This window comes from Rana temporaria, chromosome 1, assembly GCF_905171775.1.
Source record: "Rana temporaria chromosome 1, aRanTem1.1, whole genome shotgun sequence".
In the NCBI taxonomy this organism is placed as follows: Eukaryota; Metazoa; Chordata; class Amphibia; order Anura; family Ranidae; genus Rana; species Rana temporaria.
The window spans coordinates 578,675,731-578,694,143 of NC_053489.1; the positions used below are offsets into that span (position 1 = coordinate 578,675,731).

At 40.8% G+C, this 18,413-nt stretch overlaps 1 protein-coding gene across 1 annotated transcript in view; it reads left to right on the forward strand.

Moving 5' to 3' along the window:
* SCFD2 (sec1 family domain containing 2) overlaps positions 1 to 18,413 on the forward strand; it is a 653,104-nt gene that overhangs the window by 569,048 nt on the left and 65,643 nt on the right. The window lies entirely within an intron of this gene.

Consider the following 18,413-nt stretch of genomic DNA (forward strand, 5'->3'; position numbering starts at 1 on the left):
TCCAGCGAGAATACATTTTAATGCTTACAGGCATTCCTCATAGTTGAGGGCGTCCAGTCCCTTTATTAGTTTCATTGCCCTTCTTTTGACTCTCTCCAGTTCCAACACATCCCTTCTGATGACTGGTGACCAGAACTGTACAGAGTACTCCAGATGTGGTCAAACCAGAGTTTTATAAAGTGGTAAGATTATCGTTTTATCCTGTGAGTATATCCCTTTTTATGCATGCTAACATTCTGCTGGCTTTGATAGCTGCAGCTTGACATTGCATGCTATTGCTCAATCTGTCATCTACTAGAACCCCCAGATCTTTTTTTCATCCTTGACTGCCCCAGAGGTTCTCCCCCTAGTGAGTAGTTTTGCATTTGGTTTTTTCCCCCAAGTGCATTGCTTTACATTTTGCCGCATTAAACCTCATTTGCCATGTAGTTGCCTACTCCATTATTTTGTTCAGGTCTTTCTTTTACAATTTCTATATCCTGATGTGACGTTATTGCCCTGCTTATTTTTGTGTCGTCCGCAAAAACTGAGATTGAGCTATTTATCCCATACTCTATATCATTTATGAATACATTTAATAGAATTGGTCAAAATACAAAACCTTGGGGTACCCAACTTACCACTCCAGACTGAGTACATGCCCCTGTAACCATTTTTTTACCCAAGAACAAACCTTAGGGTCTATGCCTGTGCTGGAAAATCATCTGTTTGCCGTATTATTGTTCTCCTTCTGAAAATGCTAGATTCCTATCTCTTATGCTAATCCTTAGATTTTAGTACTACCCAAGGCCAGGCCAGAAGAAGTGTGCAGATCAGTAAATTCAGAGAACAGCCAGAAGTCCAGTTTCAGGTCAGCAAAAACCCAGACAACTAGGATTTTCAGAATAAGAGAAATATCAGCTTCCATTTAGTCTGCTTTCACATTGAGGCGTGCAGCCGCGGTGACGGTATTAACCCTTTTTCGGCCGCTAGCGGGGGTTAAAACCTCACCACTAGCGCCCGAATATCGCGGTAAATACGAGGGTATAGCCGTGCTACAAATAGCGCGGCTATACCCTCGTATTTACCGCGATATTCGGGCGCTAGCGGTGAGGTTTTAACCCCCGCTAGCGGCCGAAAAAGGGTTAATACCGTCCGCGTTGCGGGTGGTATTACCGCGGTATTACCGCGCTTTCCCATTGATTTCAATGGGAAGGCGCGGTATAGGAGCGGTGAACACACCGCTCTTATACCGCGGTAAAGATGCGGCTAGCAGGACTTTTGGTGCGCTCCTGCTAGCGCACCGCTTCAATGTGAAAGCCTTCGGGCTTTCACATTGAACACTACAGGGCATGATTTTTCATGCGGTATAGCAGCGCTATTTTTAGCGCTGTACCGCATGAAAAACGCCCCAGTGTGCAAGGGGCCTTATTTAGCACAAATCATAAAATCGGACAAGCTTGTTATAAATTTACTCTGTTACATGTCAATATGATTATAATATTGTCCAGGAGACTGAAGCAATGGTAGAACGTCTTTAAAATTCATGCTGTTCTCGTTGGGTTTGCAGCAGTGAAAGGTCAGTAAATCTTGACTCAAGCAAATCTCAACTCTGCAATGAAACACTACTCAGTACGTCACTGCTCTGTATCTAGAGATAATTCTTTAAACTGGCCTCACAAACTTTTTGTTGTGCTCACTTAATCCTAATCACAAAGCTTTTACACTTTGAAGCTGATTATTGAATCTGGAGTAAGTGTTGCACACCACAAGTTATTATATTTGAATGTGGCCCATAAGCTGAAACCGGCTGGGGATCACTTGGCTGTAGTTATTTATCCTATTACCTTTTGCACAGATATTTCTTCTCCATTTTTATCATGGCAGTAAAATCGGTATTTGTCATTTGGACAGAAACACTGTTTAACTGCTTGCCGACCAGCGCACGACTATATAAGTCGGCAGCATGGCACGGACAGGCAGAAGTACACACTATAGAGGGATATGCATTGTTCATAATTCATGATTGAGGTTTACAACGACTTTAATTCTGAAACAGGTCAATGTTTTTGCTAAAACATATTCATCTAAAAACAAAACCAATCTGCAACTATTTTTATAACTAAATTTTAATTTTTGCATATAGATATTTACTTTTTTTGAATTTTGTAGTCATCTTTTGCCTCGTCATCTAATTAGTGACATGCATAAATGGATGAACGAGATACAGTAGTCCATAATACATTGCAAGGTTAATGTGTAAACTGCTATGTCTGTAAGTATAAAAACACAAATGAATACAGCTTGGTTCTCCTCAGATGTTTTCATCTATATTAAGTAAGGATAAAAATGTAAATTGTTTGTATTCAGAAAGAAAATGGCCCCTGCTTATTGTTGTCGGCAAGATGAATAAAGCACAATGAGGTATATGAGCCAAAGTTGTTATTTTCATAATGTATGATTATACACTGTCAGTCGTCAAGTCAACTGTTCTAGTGTACGTGCATTAAGTATTATTTAGCTTTCTGCCTCCAAATAAGCAGATTTGTTATTTGCAGGAAAATATGTGGTTCTAGTAATGAGAACTAATTCTATTCAGGGAATTGCTTGTCGAGATTAAAGTGGCATTAGCAAATGTATTGTTGTTGTGAATGTTTTGAAGGCTTTCTAAGCCTATTAAGAAAGCAGCTACATACTTGTCGCACATCTAGAGAAAATGTATTATTTGTATCTTTTAATATTAAACAAACATAGTCCCTTGTAGGGTGGTCTCCTAAGGCAGGGTTTGACAAATTTGCTTGGAATCTAGGAGCCAGCTAAAAAAGTTAGGAGCCAGAAAACGCGCCCAGTCCCGATGAGCTCGCACGCAGAAGCGAACACATACGTGAGTAGCGCCCGCATATGTAAATGGTATGCAAACCACACGTGAGGTATCGCCGCAATCGTTAGAGCGAGATCAATAATTCTAGCTCTAGACCTCCTCTGTAACTCAAAACATGCAACCTGTAGATTTTTTTAAACGTCGCCTATGGAGATTTTAAAGGGTAAAAGTTTGTCGACATTCCACGAGCAGACGCGATTTTGAAGCGTGACATTTTGGGTATCAATTTACTTGGCGTAACATTATCTTTCACAATATAAAAAAAATTGGGATAACTTTACTGTTGTCTTATTTTTTAATTAAAAAAAGTGTATTTTTTCCGCAAAAAAGTGCGCTTGTAAGCCGCTGCGCAAATACGGCATGACAGAAAGTATTGCAACGATCGCCATTTTATTCTCTAGGGTGTTAGAAAAATAAATATATATAATGTTTGGGGGTTCTAATTAGAGGGAGAAGGAGATGGCAGTGAAAACAATGAAAATTTACACAGAACTGGTTTTACTTGTAATGCCAACGGCCACCACCAGATGGTGCCAGGTCACAGAAGGAAGCTTGGGATTTCACAAGGCCGCAAAGCCACGGCCTCAATTACCGGCCGTCACGGGCCCGCCGCGATCGCATGAGACACAGGATCCTGTGCCTCCGTGCGCCCCCCACCTCTCGTGACGGGCCCGCGATGGCCGGTAATTGAGACCGTGGCCTTGTAGACCGCAAAGCCCCGGCCTCAATTACCGGCAGGCACGGGCGCCAGGTCACAATTTCTTGACGCAATTGCGACCTGGCGCCCGGATTTTGTCGAGCCCTGTCCTAGGGAGTTAAAAAGTACTGTGAACGTTTAAAGGAGTTCCATAGTCACAGCATACACTTGTATTTTATAACATCAGCATTGTAATAGCATTGCCATTTGTCCCTGTTTTGAGGTTTCTGTCCCCAGGAAACAAGCGTCCCTGGCATTATCCATGGCCGCGATGCAGTTCCTGGAGCGTTTCTAGTGCTGGGTTGATGAGGATCTCTATATCATGACAGCCTAACTTTGCATGACATTCAATGTTTATTCAGACCTCTGCAGCTTTTAAAGAGCCAAGGAAGGGTTCTCTCAAGTTCCTGCTCAGCTCTGATGTGCAATGTCACATGACACTGCCTTCTTAATGTGCTCTGCCACTGTGTGTGAGGTCTGGGAAGTTAAGTTAAGTTGGGGAAAAGTTTGCACAGTGGGGTCTGTGGTGTGTACTGAAAGGGGGAAAAGGTATGCACTGGGGGGTGTAATTAAAGGGGAGAAGAGATTTGTTTTGGGGGGGCGGTGGTCCATACTGAGGAAAGTCTTTACTAGGGAGAGATCTCTACTGAGGAGGTGGGAGTGCCAGTGGACTGTACTGCTAAGGAAATATATTAGCAGGGCTATACTAGGGAGGAGCGAAGATTTGTGCTGGGATGAAAGGTTGTACTAGTGATGGAAGGTCTGTACTGAGGGGGGAACTGTACTGGGGAGGAAGGGTCTAGGGGAAGAGGTCTGTATGGTGTTGGGGGGGGGGGGGGAGACAGCAAGCAAGTCTGCACTGCTGAGGAATGATTTGTACACCTTTTGTGCTGCTGTCTGGGAAGAAGCTGTGGCCTCATCTGGTCCTCCTCCTCCAAACCCTGCACTTACGCCTCGTACACACGACCGGTTTTCCCGGCAGGAAATCTGCCAGGAGAGCATTTGGCCAGGAATCCCGGGCGTGTGTATGCTCCCTAGCTGTTTTTCCAACAGGAAAACTGCCCGGGAAAAATAGAGAACCTGCTCTCTATTTTCCCGTCGAGATTCCCAGCAGAGTGTTTCCTGCCGAGAAAACCGGTCGTCTGTATGCTTACCTGTCCGAGGTAAACCTGCGCATGCTCGATAAGACTTCGATGCATGCGTGGTAGCATACAAGGTTAGTGTGGGGTGTAGCAAGATGACGGCGATGGAATCTAATGTGACAAGCGTCGGTTCGTCGTAGTCTATGACGTCACCGCATTTTTTCCATGCAAAAGAACGGCGGTTCTTTTGAGTGGCCGTCTGTATGCATGGCTTTTCAAGGCAAGTCTAAAGAAAATCCCGTCAGGAAAACCAACTTTTTTTCCTGATGGGATTCCCGGCTGTGTGTACAGGGCTTCAGTGTTTACCAGCCCAGCCCCTAGCTTCTTCCCAGCAGCAGCACGTGTACAGCATGGGTGCTCAACCTGTGGCCCTCCAGCTGTTGCAGAACTTCAAGTCCCATCATGCCTCTGCCTTTGGGAGTCATGCTTGTAACAGTCAGTAGCTTGCAATGCCTCATGGGAATTGTAGTTCTGAAACAGCTGGAGGGCCACAGGTTGAGCACCCATGGGGTACAGATTGAGCATGTCCCGAGTCTTAAAGGACTGAATACTGTCTATATCTGGTGACACTGATAAAAGCTGCAGGGGAGTTGGGAGATTGGAAAGTGATGCATATATGCCTATACTGAGCGTTGTATGACCTGAATTGGTTTTTGGTCAATAAAGGAAGGTGAGCGGACTGTGAGCACGAAGGTCTAGTGGTGTTGGTCTACAACATGGTCACTTTGAGCACCAGTATACAGTATATGCTGTTTGAATTTTTTTGCAACACACAGATATTTCATATAATATTGTCAAGAGCACCATTTTTTTTCACCTTTTGGAATGGACTGAAATGGATTGTTATTATTATACAATATTTAGGATCCACGTTTTCCTTTTTGTTCACATCATTTATGATTTATGTTTTATAGTTTATTTATAATCATAGTGATCCAGTGTGGTAGTAGCTAGGCATTTGTCTAGCATTTGAAATATTGATATTTATCTTGATCGTTTCACTCATCTGGAACCTGGAGCAGCGCAACATTTATCTGTTTTCTATTGTTCCACATGCATGGGAATGCATGTTAATGTTAGCAGCTACCTTGGATGCCCAGTTCACTCTATTTACTATATCACTTGATTTGCTTAACTGATTTATTATTCCTAGTAGAGTCGTTTCTTCATTTATTTTATTTTTGGTAGGGTGAGCGCAGGAGTTTTTCACTTTATTAAAGGGGTTGTAAAGGTTATTTTTTAATTTTTTAAATAGGTTCCTTTAAGCTAGTGCATTGTTGGTTCACTAACCTTTTCCTTCGATTTTCCTTTTCTTTGTCTGAATTTCTCACTTCCTGTTTTTCCTCAGTAAGCTGTTCTGGCTGACTAACCCCCAGCCAGAACAGCTCGGATGATGTGGGCAAGCTTACTGAGGAGAAACAGGAAGTGAGAAATTCAGGCAAATTTTTTTAAGAAGGGAAATGAACACTAGCTTAAAGGAACCTATTTAGAAAATAATAAAACAAACCTTTACAACCCCTTTAATTTCAGAATAATGTTCTTCGACGTAAAGTTGCAAAAACTTTAAATATATTTAGAAAATCTGGAGAAATCTCTGTGCACAAGTGACAAGGCACAACATTGGATGTATGTGATCTTCTGGCCCTTAGACGGCACTGCATTAAAAACAGGCATGATTCTGTGATGGAACAAAAACATACAGCGCACATGGGTTAAGTGAATGTCACTTTATAGTCTGTAATGGGTGGAAAAACATATGCATGAAAAAATGAAAATTTTTTTTTTTTTGAAATAGCCACTAATAGCACGCAGGAAAAAAGCACATTAAAATTTTTACTAATAAAAATAGTCCGCATAACAAAGGCAGCAGTTCACGTGGAGATGGTAGAGTGAAGACACATACACTTCGAGGGAGATGTTAAGAGTGAATCCAAATAGTGTGCTTACACTTGTAGGCAGAGGTAATACAATACCTCGACAAAAGCAGCCGCTTCAACGTCTCAATGCAGGGAGATGGAATCCATAGGTGGGAAGATGACAGCCACACTAGGAGCAGATGTAAAAGTTATTTCATGCAGAGAGGATACTGCCGTTTGGACACCACAAGCTCTGAGGCTGATGGAGAGGAAACCTTCCTCGCAGACAGGGATCTCCAGCGGCAGGGGAAGTCCTAGAGGGGAGCCACCAAGCCGGTTCAGTGACGCAGCCGCGTCACACAGGAGCGAGGAGAGGGGGACGGAAGCCTGAAAGAGTCACACAGAGAGAAGGAGGTGTCCGGACACCATCGATCCAGCGTCAGGTGACTCCAGGCACCAATCAGTGGGCAGTGGGCAGAAAACGAGCAGTAGAGGTGCTGGCGCTAGTGTCACTAGGAGGATTTCCCGAGTGTCAGCACTACACATCAACTGCAGTGTGCTTGCTGCAAATGTATAGGGGCATCAAAGATTGTAAAGGTGAGCCGTGACTGACATGTTTCGCGTACCAGGACGCTTTATCAAAGTCACGGACAGGCTCCACCATCTAGTTATTAAAGGGGAAGGAATAATCCCATTGGACAATAGCACAAGGAGGGGGAGGGTTCATGGTCTTAACCCTACCATCACCACCATTTTAATAAAAACATCTAAATACATATACTGTAGTATAAAATATATAATATATAAAACATGATGTATATGTATATAATAATCTCTCTCATGGAAGAACATATATACATACATAGAAGATAGTCTGACAAACCTTCAATACAACAATAATACAACAATTAATACAACAATAATAATAATAATGGGAAAATATATAAATGAAAAAAATGAAAAGGAATAATAATAATGGTGAAAATAAAAATAAATAAATATAAAACACTATACATACATACAATCACTCCATATATACCGTCTATACCTATTAAATAAAAATAAAAATAAAATTAAATAAAAATTAAATAAAAATAAAAATAATAATAAAAAAATAAAAAAAATAAAAATGATGTGTGTGCCCAGTGCACTAGGTTAATTAGTGATGCTGAGAATATCCAACTCCTCAAAGTCGCCCGGTGGCCTTAACGAGGAGTTGGATATTCTCAGCATCACTAATTAACCTAGTGCACTGGGCACACACATCATTTTTATTTTTATTTTTTATTTTTATTATTATTATTATTATTTTTATTTTTATTTTTATTTAATTTTTATTTAATTTTATTTTTATTTTTATTTAATAGGTATAGACGGTATATATGGAGTGATTGTATGTATGTATAGTGTTTTATATTTATTTATTTTTATTTTCACCATTATTATTATTCCTTTTAATTTTTTTCATTTATATATTTACAGGGAGTGCAGAATTATTAGGGAAGTTGTATTTTTGAGGATTAATTTTATTATTGAACAGCAACCATGTTCTCAATGAACCCAAAAAACTCATTAATATCAAAGCTGAATATTTTTGGAAGTAGTTTTTAGTTTGTTTTTAGTTTTAGCTATTTTAGGGGGATATCTGTGTGTGCAGGTGACTATTACTGTGCATAATTATTAGGCAACTTAACAAAAAACAAATATATACCCATTTCAATTATTTATTTTTACCAGTGAAACCAATATAACATCTCAACATTCACAAATATACATTTCTGACATTCAAAAACAAAACAAAAACAAATCAGTGACCAATATAGCCACCTTTCTTTGCAAGGACACTCAAAAGCCTGCCATCCATGGATTCTGTCAGTGTTTTGATCTGTTCACCATCAACATTGCGTGCAGCAGCAACCACAGCCTCCCAGACACTGTTCAGAGAAGTGTACTGTTTTCCCTCCTTGTAAATCTCACATTTGATGATGGACCACAGGTTCTCAATGGGGTTCAGATCAGGTGAACAAGGAGGCCATGTCATTCGTTTTTCTTCTTTTATACCCTTTCTTGCCAGCCACGCTGTGGAGTACTTGGACGCGTGTGATGGAGCATTGTCCTGCATGAAAATCATGTTTTTCTTGAAGGATGCAGACTTCTTCCTGTACCACTGCTTGAAGAAGGTGTCTTCCATAATCTGGCAGTAGGACTGGGAGTTGAGCTTGACTCCATCCTCAATCCGAAAAGGCCCCACAAGCTCATCTTTGATGATACCAGCCCAAACCAGTACTCCACCACCACCTTGCTGGCGTCTGAGTCGGACTGGAGCTCTCTGCCCTTTACCAATCCAGCCACGGGCCCATCCATCTGGCCCATCAAGACTCACTCTCATTTCATCAGTCCATAAAACCTTAGAAAAATCAGTCTTGAGATATTTCTTGGCCCAGTCTTGACGTTTCAGCTTGTGCGTCTTGTTCAGTGGTGGTCGTCTTTCAGCCTTTCTTACCTTGGCCATGTCTCTGAGTATTGCACACCTTGTGCTTTTGGGCACTCCAGTGATGTTGCAGCTCTGAAATATTGCCAAACTGGTGGCAAGTGCATCTTGGCAGCTGCACGCTTGACTTTTCTCAGTTCATGGGCAGTTATTTTGCACCTTGGTTTTTCCACACGCTTCTTGCGACCCTGTTGACTATTTTGAATGAAATGCTTGATTGTTCGATGATCACGCTTCAGAAGCTTTGCAATTTTAAGAGTGCTGCATCCCTCTGCAAGATATCTCACTATTTTTGACTTTTCTGAGCCTGTCAAGTCCTTCTTTTGACCCATTTTGCCAAAGGAAAGGAAGTTGCCTAATAATTATGCACACCTGATATAGGGTGTTGATGTCATTAGACCACACCCCTTCTCATTACAGAGATGCACATCACCTAATATGCTTAATTGGTAGTAGGCTTTCAAGCCTATACAGCTTGGAGTAAGAAAACATGCATAAAGAGGATGATGTGGTCAAAATACTCATTTGCCTAATAATTCTGCACTCCCTGTATATTATATATTTATATATTTTCCCATTATTATTATTATTGTTGTATTAATTGTTGTATTATTGTTGTATTGAAGGTTTGTCAGATCTTCTATGTATGTATATATGTTCTTCCATGAGAGAGATTATTATATACATATACATCATGTTTTATATATTATATATTTTATACTACAGTATATGTATTTAGATGTTTTTATTAAAATGGTGGTGATGGTAGGGTTAAGACCATGAACCCTCCCCCTCCTTGTGCTATTGTCCAATGGGATTATTCCTTCCCCTTTAATAACTAGATGGTGGAGCCTGTCCGTGACTTTGATAAAGCGTCCTGGTAAGCGAAACATGTCAGTCACGGCTCACCTTTACAATCTTTGATGCCCCTATACATTTGCAGCAAGCACACTGCAGTTGATGTGTAGTGCTGACACTCGGGAAATCCTCCTAGTGACACTAGCGCCAGCAGCTCTACTGCTCGTTTTCTGCCCACACTGATTGGTGCCTGGAGTCACCTGACGCTGGATCGATGGTGTCCGGACACCTCCTTCTCTCTGTGTGACTCTTTCAGGCTTCCGTCCCCCTCTCCTCGCTCCTGTGTGACGCGGCTGCGTCACTGAACCGGCTTGGTGGCTCCCCTCTAGGACTTCCCCTGCCGCTGGAGATCCCTGTCTGCGAGGAAGGTTTCCTCTCCATCAGCCTCAGAGCTTGTGGTGTCCAAACGGCAGTATCCTCTCTGCATGAAATAACTTTTACATCTGCTCCTAGTGTGGCTGTCATCTTCCCACCTATGGATTCCATCTCCCTGCATTGAGACGTTGAAGCGGCTGCTTTTGTCGAGGTATTGTATTACCTCTGCCTACAAGTGTAAGCACACTATTTGGATTCACTCTTAACATCTCCCTCGAAGTGTATGTGTCTTCACTCTACCATCTCCACGTGAACTGCTGCCTTTGTTATGCGGACTATTTTTATTAGTAACAATTTTAATGTGCTTTTTTCCTGCGTGCTATTAGTGGCTATTTCAAAAAAAAAATTTTTTTCATTTTTTCATGCATATGTTTTTCCACCCATTACAGACTATAAAGTGACATTCACTTAACCCATGTGCGCTGTATGTTTTTGTTCTTTTGCTTTTTGCCCATGTCTCCTTAGTGGTTGACAGCTGCACGGGTTTATGTTTTAGTGAAACGTTTTAAACCACTGACTATACGGTGGTTTACCGTTCCTATGGTGTAGCGCTTCTTGCGGGTGTTTCTTTGTATACATGATTCTGTGATGAACTTCACTGCACGGGCTCAGGAACACTTCCAAAAATCACTGTCTGTGAACAAAGTATGGTGTGCCATCTAAAAATGCAAGTTAAAGCTCAATCATGCAAAGAATAAGCCATATCTGAGCCATATTTGAACATGATCAAGAAATAAAATTGTCTTCTCTGGGCCAAAGCTAATTTCTAATGTTTTTTTGAAGAGTGGAAAACAGTTTGTCAGGTGAATCAAAATCTGACATTCTTTGTAACAACCGTGGGTGTCCTTCGGACTAAAGTGGAGAGAGGCCTTCTAGCTTTTTATCAGCACTCAGTTCAAAAGCCTGCATCTCTGATGGTATGGGGGTGCATTAGTGCGTATGGAATTGGCAGCTTGCACATCTGGAAAGGCACCATGAATGCTGAAAGACATATCAAAGGTTTAGAGCATATACTGTACTCCCATCCAGACGATGCCTTTTTAGGTAAGACCTTGCCTATCTCAGCAGAAAAATGCTAAACTGCATAATGCATCTATGACAACAGTATGGCTTTGTGTTAGAAGAGTCTGGGTGCTTAACTGGCCTGCCTGCAGTCCTGACCTTTCACCAGTTGAAAATTTTTGGCGCATCTTGAAGAACAAAATACAACAAAGAAGACCCAGAACTGTTGAGCAGTTAGAATCCTATATCAAGCAAGAATGGGACCACATTCTTTTCTAAAAACTCCAGCAAATGGTCTCAGTTCTCAGATGTTTACAGAGTGTTATTAAAAGAAGAGGGGATGCTACATTGTGCAAAACATGGCGCTGCCCAACTTTTTTGAGACATGTTGCTGCCATCGATTTCGAAATGACTTTATTTTGTTTTTACAGCAGTAGTACATTTTCTCAGTTTGATATGTTTTCTATTGTGAATATAATATGGGTTTATGAGGTTTGCAAGTCATAGTATTCAGTTTTTATGTAGATTTTACACAGCGTCCCAACTCTTTTGGAATTGGACTGTATGTTATCAGCCATTTTAGAATAAAGTAGTTTTACAAGGCACTTCCTGTTTTCTTCAAGTGTAGTATTGAATAAAAAAAAAAATAGAAATATTATAGACCAATACCTGTTTTATTCAGTGATCTTAATTAATGTGCTGTCACCTAGTTTGTTCTGCAGACAATGGAGAAATTAGTTGGATATCAAGGAAAAGTTTGTATAGGATGACCGAAATGCTCATGTTGTAAATAGATGGGATATCCCTGTGAGATTAGATCTACTTTCATTGATAAAACATAATCTATTGAGCAATTAGTAAATTGTAATACTAGATCCGCGTTGTATGTAAACACTTGTGACATGTAATTTTTTAAGTATTATGGGGAGAGATTGTATAAAATATTTAGTCTTTTTCGTATTGTTTTAAACATTTTAGAAAAATGTGAAATTTAAAAAATAAAGCAGTGAATCTAACATTCAGCAAACATCCACTGTGGGCAGTGATTTATTCACCACCAGTGAATGTTTTTTTTAAATATTTGTTTATTGATTTTCTTTAAAAATTGTTTTACATGCGAACACATCAATGGGTGCAACGCGTAAATAAAGTACAGTACAGAAACAGTAGCCAAACAGGTTAACTTGTAATACATAAGTATTGTGAACCCTGGTTCCTCAACGGAGGAAAACCTTTAGCAAAAGATTTAGCAGGGTTAATTTATGTGGACCTCATAGGGCCAAGCTACAGTAAGTCATAGAGCAGGGGTGCCCAACCTTTTGAAGAGCGAGGGCCACTTAAGCAACTTGGTAACCAGTCGCGGGTCACATTGAGCAGACTCTATAGGTCCTCCGATCCGCCCAGATGGAAGGGGACGAATTCCCTTTTGTTTTTTGGATTGGAGGTAGGTGAGCGTAAACAGACATCTGTCGCTCTATAGAGGTGAATTAGGGGTCCTATTTGGTTGGGCTGATCATGTGAAAAGGGCCTAAAACTGCTTTCACCCTGATGTGCTGCGGTTTACCCACAACGTGGGTGCAACATAATGCACCTGTGTCTATTATGTGGGTTAGCTTAACTTTGCCACAGACTAGCTGTAGAGAAAGCATCGGCTTATGGGGCTCTGCTCCGCAGCCGCTTTCTTCCTCTATCACCACCATTCACAGCACTGATGCTGCAGTATGGCGGGTTGGCAACCTGCGATCTGGGCTTGTCAACCCACCATTCCAGAGCAGGAGGTCGCGGGCCACATCAGAGGGCTCCGCGGGCCACATGTGGCCCCCGGGCCCCTGGTTGGCCACCCCTGTCATAGAGCAATAAGCAGTAGAGAAACATTCATTCTGCAAACACACACACACACACACACACACATTCACAACAAATGAAACAACCGACCAGGTCGAAGGAGCACAAGCCAACAACAGGTCACACAGTAACCTATAGGCAGAGCAATCCAAACTGAGATCAGAAGCCCACTATTGTTGGGAGAGCAAAGTGTCGTTCCAGAAGGAGTCAGCAATATTGAGCCAAGGTTGCCCACCGGTGAATGTTTACTGCCCCCACATGTTAACCAGTAAGATTGTTTGTTTCTTTCCCTCTCCCATTGAAATATTAGATAAGAATCAAAGGTTGTCATTGCATGTGCAACATCTGTCATCTTTACCCTTCAGGCATTTTAATAAGTGAGTATAGACCTATCTATCCTACAACATAGATACTCTTCCAATGTTTGCTAAACAACCATGGGCTATTATCCACATTGTCATGAATATAATTTGTGTGTTCTGAATTATTCATTCTGAGCTATTGAAAGAGGAGGTGGATTTAGATTCAGCAGAAGTCTTTAAATAAAAACATTAGTTCCTGGAAACCATTGTTGATTTGTTACTTTGTGAAAGGCGCCTGAATGATGCTCAATGCATTGTAGTGTTGCTTCTCGACAATTATTGAATCTTTTATTAATGAGAGATTCACACAGTTTAAACAAAAATAGAAATTATAATTCATTGCCTTTAATGGTCTCTTAACATGAAAATTGCAATTTTAATATGTTGCTCTGTTTTTAATGTAGAAAGCTGGCATCACTCCCTGAGAAAAATTTTATTGAAAGTAATATTTAGGAGGAGATATAATGAAAACGTACATGTCATATCGTTTTGACTAAAAGAATAACTAAATGTGGATAATAAGATTTTGATTCTTCTTGTTATTTTTGTCACAATATCAATGCAGGTCGAAAGTCTAAGTCACTAGTTAGCAAAATGCCACTAGTTAGCAAAATGCCACATTCAACATACAACAGTCAAGTTCATAAAGAGTTTAAAATGGTTTTTACGGATATCTGGGTCCACAGGGTAGAAGAATAATAAAGGTGGGCATAGCTTAACTAAATATGTTTAAATGTGGGATGAATTGTTGTGGATTGGCTCAGACTGGCAATCTGATAGCTGTGATATTTGGTGTTTCTTAGGTTTCAGAGAGTTTATGGACAAGTACAGGCTCTTTAGTCCAAGTCTGCCTTTTTTTAATAAAATAACAAACATAACTGCAGTTGGTCCCTCAATAACAGTGAACTGCCTGCAGGAGGAATCCATATTTGTATTGGATCACCAGTAGAAGCGATTTGCCAGCAATAATGAACATTGAATATGACTACTAGATTGGACAAAGCTGGCCACAGTAATTAAAATGTAATTTTGCAATGCTACTTTAGATTTACTGCAGCTATGTATTGTGAGGGTTTATCTGACTAAATATAGGCTAAGTGCATTGTTTAGGTGGACACACACATGACATAGCTGTTGAAATTTCTAAGAGAGGTTGTACATTCAGATAGTCACATTCGTGGCTTGCCACACACTGGTAAGATTTGTTTGATCTTTTGGATTAGCAGCACATATCTATTGCTAAGTAATGTAATAAGATATCCCTCTTCCAGTTATTGGTAAACTGCTTAGTGGTGTGTACTGGCCATTGATCAGATTTATAGCAAAAATAAATCCTTTTCTCTTACCTAACCCCCTCCCGTTAGTCACCGATTTGTTTTTAAACAAAAACCTCCGAAGCCCATTATCTGCTGGTGGAGAACCGTGATCCAGCACTGAGGTCTCGGCCCGCCGATGACTTGTTGCTATTTCTCATAGTGATGTCACCATACTGCTGCTGGAACCAGGACCTTCGAGGGCCCTGCCAATAAAATAACTAATCAAAATGTCCATGGCAGCAGAGTAGGACCCTAGCCTAAATCCTGGGATTTGTCACATGACCACAAATTTAGGTATCACTTTATTTTTTTTTTATTTTTTTTTTGTTATTAACTAGATGGGGGTTACCAGAATATAGCTGTAGGAAATAATTGAAAAGTGTTCTACAGGGCGAGAATGATCAATACTGGGTAACAAATTACTATTGTACATGTACAGTCCAAACTTATCCAGAATTTTGATAAGGGTGCTAAATGTTTAGCTCTTATGAACCAGGTGCATGTGTTGCTGGGCCTGTTTAGTTTTAGTTTGGGAAATAGTTTAGTAAGAAATGGTAAAACCCCTGCCAGGTTATTTTTATTATCTTGTTTGATCCTCTGTGCCGAATTGTGGACATTTCACTTCATGTCAAAGTGAGGGGGATTCCCTTCTTAGACAGGTGTCCCTGATTAAATGGTTTTCGCTTATTGTTTTGCGAACAACTTTCTAAACGTTATTCCACCATTCCAGCTAGCAAGGGAAAAAAAGTGGCATCCTAAGCCCCCATTCACATCTAGGCGTTTTAACGCCTGTAGAGCTACGCCGCTGCCGCCAGAGGGATGAAAACACATGTCCCTCTATGGAGATGGTTCACATCTCCACGCCGAACGCCGGCCGCCTGCCGCCTGAAAAAAGGACCTTTTTTTCAGGCGGCTTTCGGCTAGGAGATGGGAACCATCTCCATAGAGGGGGTCAATCTGGGGCACATCTAGGCGGACAATACCAGCGTTTTGTCGCCGCAAATCGCGGTACAAAACGCCGCTATTTGTACCGCGATTTGCGGCGACAAAACGCTGCGAATTTGTCTGCCTAGGTGTGAATGGAGCCTAAATGTAATCATTAGGAGTCTCCACGTTGGATCATATATAGTAGTGGTTCTAAGGGCTGGATATTTTTTTTTTTACCTTAAAGTGGATGTAAACCCACTCTCATCCTTTCTAAACTACTGCCATGGTGCTGATTTATAAGGATATACAGTACAGACCAAAAGTTTGGACACACCTTCTCATTCAAAGAGTTTTCTTTATTTTCATGACTATGAAAATTGTAGATTCACACTGAAGGCATCAAAACTATGAATTAACACATGTGGAATTATACATAACAAAAAAGTGTGAAACAACTGAAAATATATTTCATATTCTAGGTTCTTCAAAGTAGCCACCTTTTGCTTTGATTACTGCTTGGCACACTCTTGGCATTCTCTTGATGAGCTTCAAGAGGTAGTCACCTGGCGCAGCACCCCATCACTCTCCTTCTTGGTCAAATAGCCCTTACACAGCCTGGAGGTGTGTTTGGGGTCATTGTCCTGTTGAAAAATAAATGATGGTCCAACTAAACGCAAACGAATGGAATAGCATGCCGCTGCAAGATGCTGTGGTAGCCATGCTGGTACAGTATGCCTTCAATTTTGAATAAATCCCCAACAGTGTCACCAGCAAAGCACCCCCACACCATCACACCTCCTCCTCCATGCTTCACGGTGGGAACCAGGCATGTAGAGTCCATCCGTTCACCTTTTCTGCGTCGCACAAAGACACTGGGGTTGGAACCAAAGATCTCAAGTTTGGACTCATCAGACCAATGCACAGATTTCCACTGGTCTAATGTCCATTCCTTGTGTTCTTTAGCCCAAACAAGTCTCTTCTGCTTGTTGCCTTTCTTTAGCAGTGGTTTCCTAGCAGATATTCTACCATGAAGGCCTGATTCACACAGTCTCCTCTTACCAGTTGTTCTAGAGATGTGTCTGCTGCAAAAGGTGGCTACTTTGAAGAACCTAGAATATGAAATATATTTTCAGTTGTTTCACACTTATTTGTTATGTATAATTCCACATGTGTTGATTCATAGTTTTGATGCCTTCAGTGTGAATCTACAATTTTCATAGTCATGAAAATAAAGAAAACTCTTTGAATGAGAAGGTGTGTCCAAACTTTTGGTCTGTACTGTACACGCCTCGTGCATGTATCCTTACCTGTCAAATGTTTCCCCTCTGTCTGTTATAAGAACTGAAAAACTGCAGATTCTGTGGGTGGATCTGTTGTCTGGAGCTCTGTAGATGGAGTTGTGATGTCAGTAGACTCCCCGCCCTCCTCTACACTCCCCTTACACTGAATTATGCTATGATCACTAACATTCAGTCAAAATCCAGAAAAGTAACCACATGACTTCAGAAAAGGAGTGGGTGGGGTGGGAATGAAAAAATAATGCCTGTCTCCAGGCTAGTGCATGAGATATGTAAATAACCTGTCACTCACAGCAAGGGGGCGGAACGGACTAAGGTTTTTCTCTGTAAGTCAGTTTTATTTCACTGAACAATAAAAGAGGATTGCTCGGAGCTGTGCAAGACTGAGCACAGATGATAGGAAATCTTATACTCTGCATTGTGACATAACAAAAAAAAAATTGGGGTTTACATCCACTTTAACCACTTCAGTCCCGGAAGAATTTACCCCCTTCCTGATTAAAGCACTTTTTGCGATTTGGCACTGCGTCGCTTTAACTGACAATTGCGCGGTCATGCGACATTGCACCCAAACACAATTAACATCTTTTTTTCCCCCACACAAATAGAGCTTTCTTTTGGTGGTATTTGATCACCTCTGTGATTTTTTATTTTTTGCACTATAAACAAAAAAAGAGCGAAGATTTTGAAAAAGAAACAGTATTTTTTACTTTTTGCTATAATAAATATCCCCCAAAAATATATAAAAAAAATAATTTCTTTCTCAGTTTAGGCCGATATATATTCTTCTACATATGTATATCCGCGTTAGGCAGTCGGCTAGCGGTTCAATAATTCTCTGAGGTAATGTAAAAAATATCCCTGTATTTGTATTGCCCCCTCAACCCCCCATGTATACTAAGCCCAATCTTGATCCAGTGCTGTGCCCATCTGCAACGGCTCTCTCCTCTCTCTCTCTCTTTTCATAGAGGCAGCCGTTGCAGCCGTTGGCCCCTGCTGCTGCCAGTCAAATTCTGTGAGGTGTTGTGGGAAAACCTTTTTTGTTTGTGCTTTGCAAAGCCCTTCTATGTGCACCTTGCTTACAAAGCTAGTTATAAATTGGGTTGGTGCTATTTTTAACCAATAAAAACCTGTCCCTTCTATGTGCACCTTACTTGAAAAGCTAGTTATAAATTGGGGTGGTTGCGATTTTTAACAATAAAAACCTGGCTGAGAAACTATTTTTTCTCAACTCTTTCCAAAACTTAAAAAATGTTTACCTAGAGATACCTTTACATGTTAAAGCCTAACACCGGCCAATTTGACCTTTTATTTTTTTCATTCAGTGGAAAAGAGTGACCTCCTAGAGATATGGCCCCTTACTTCCTTTTCTTTTGACACTCAT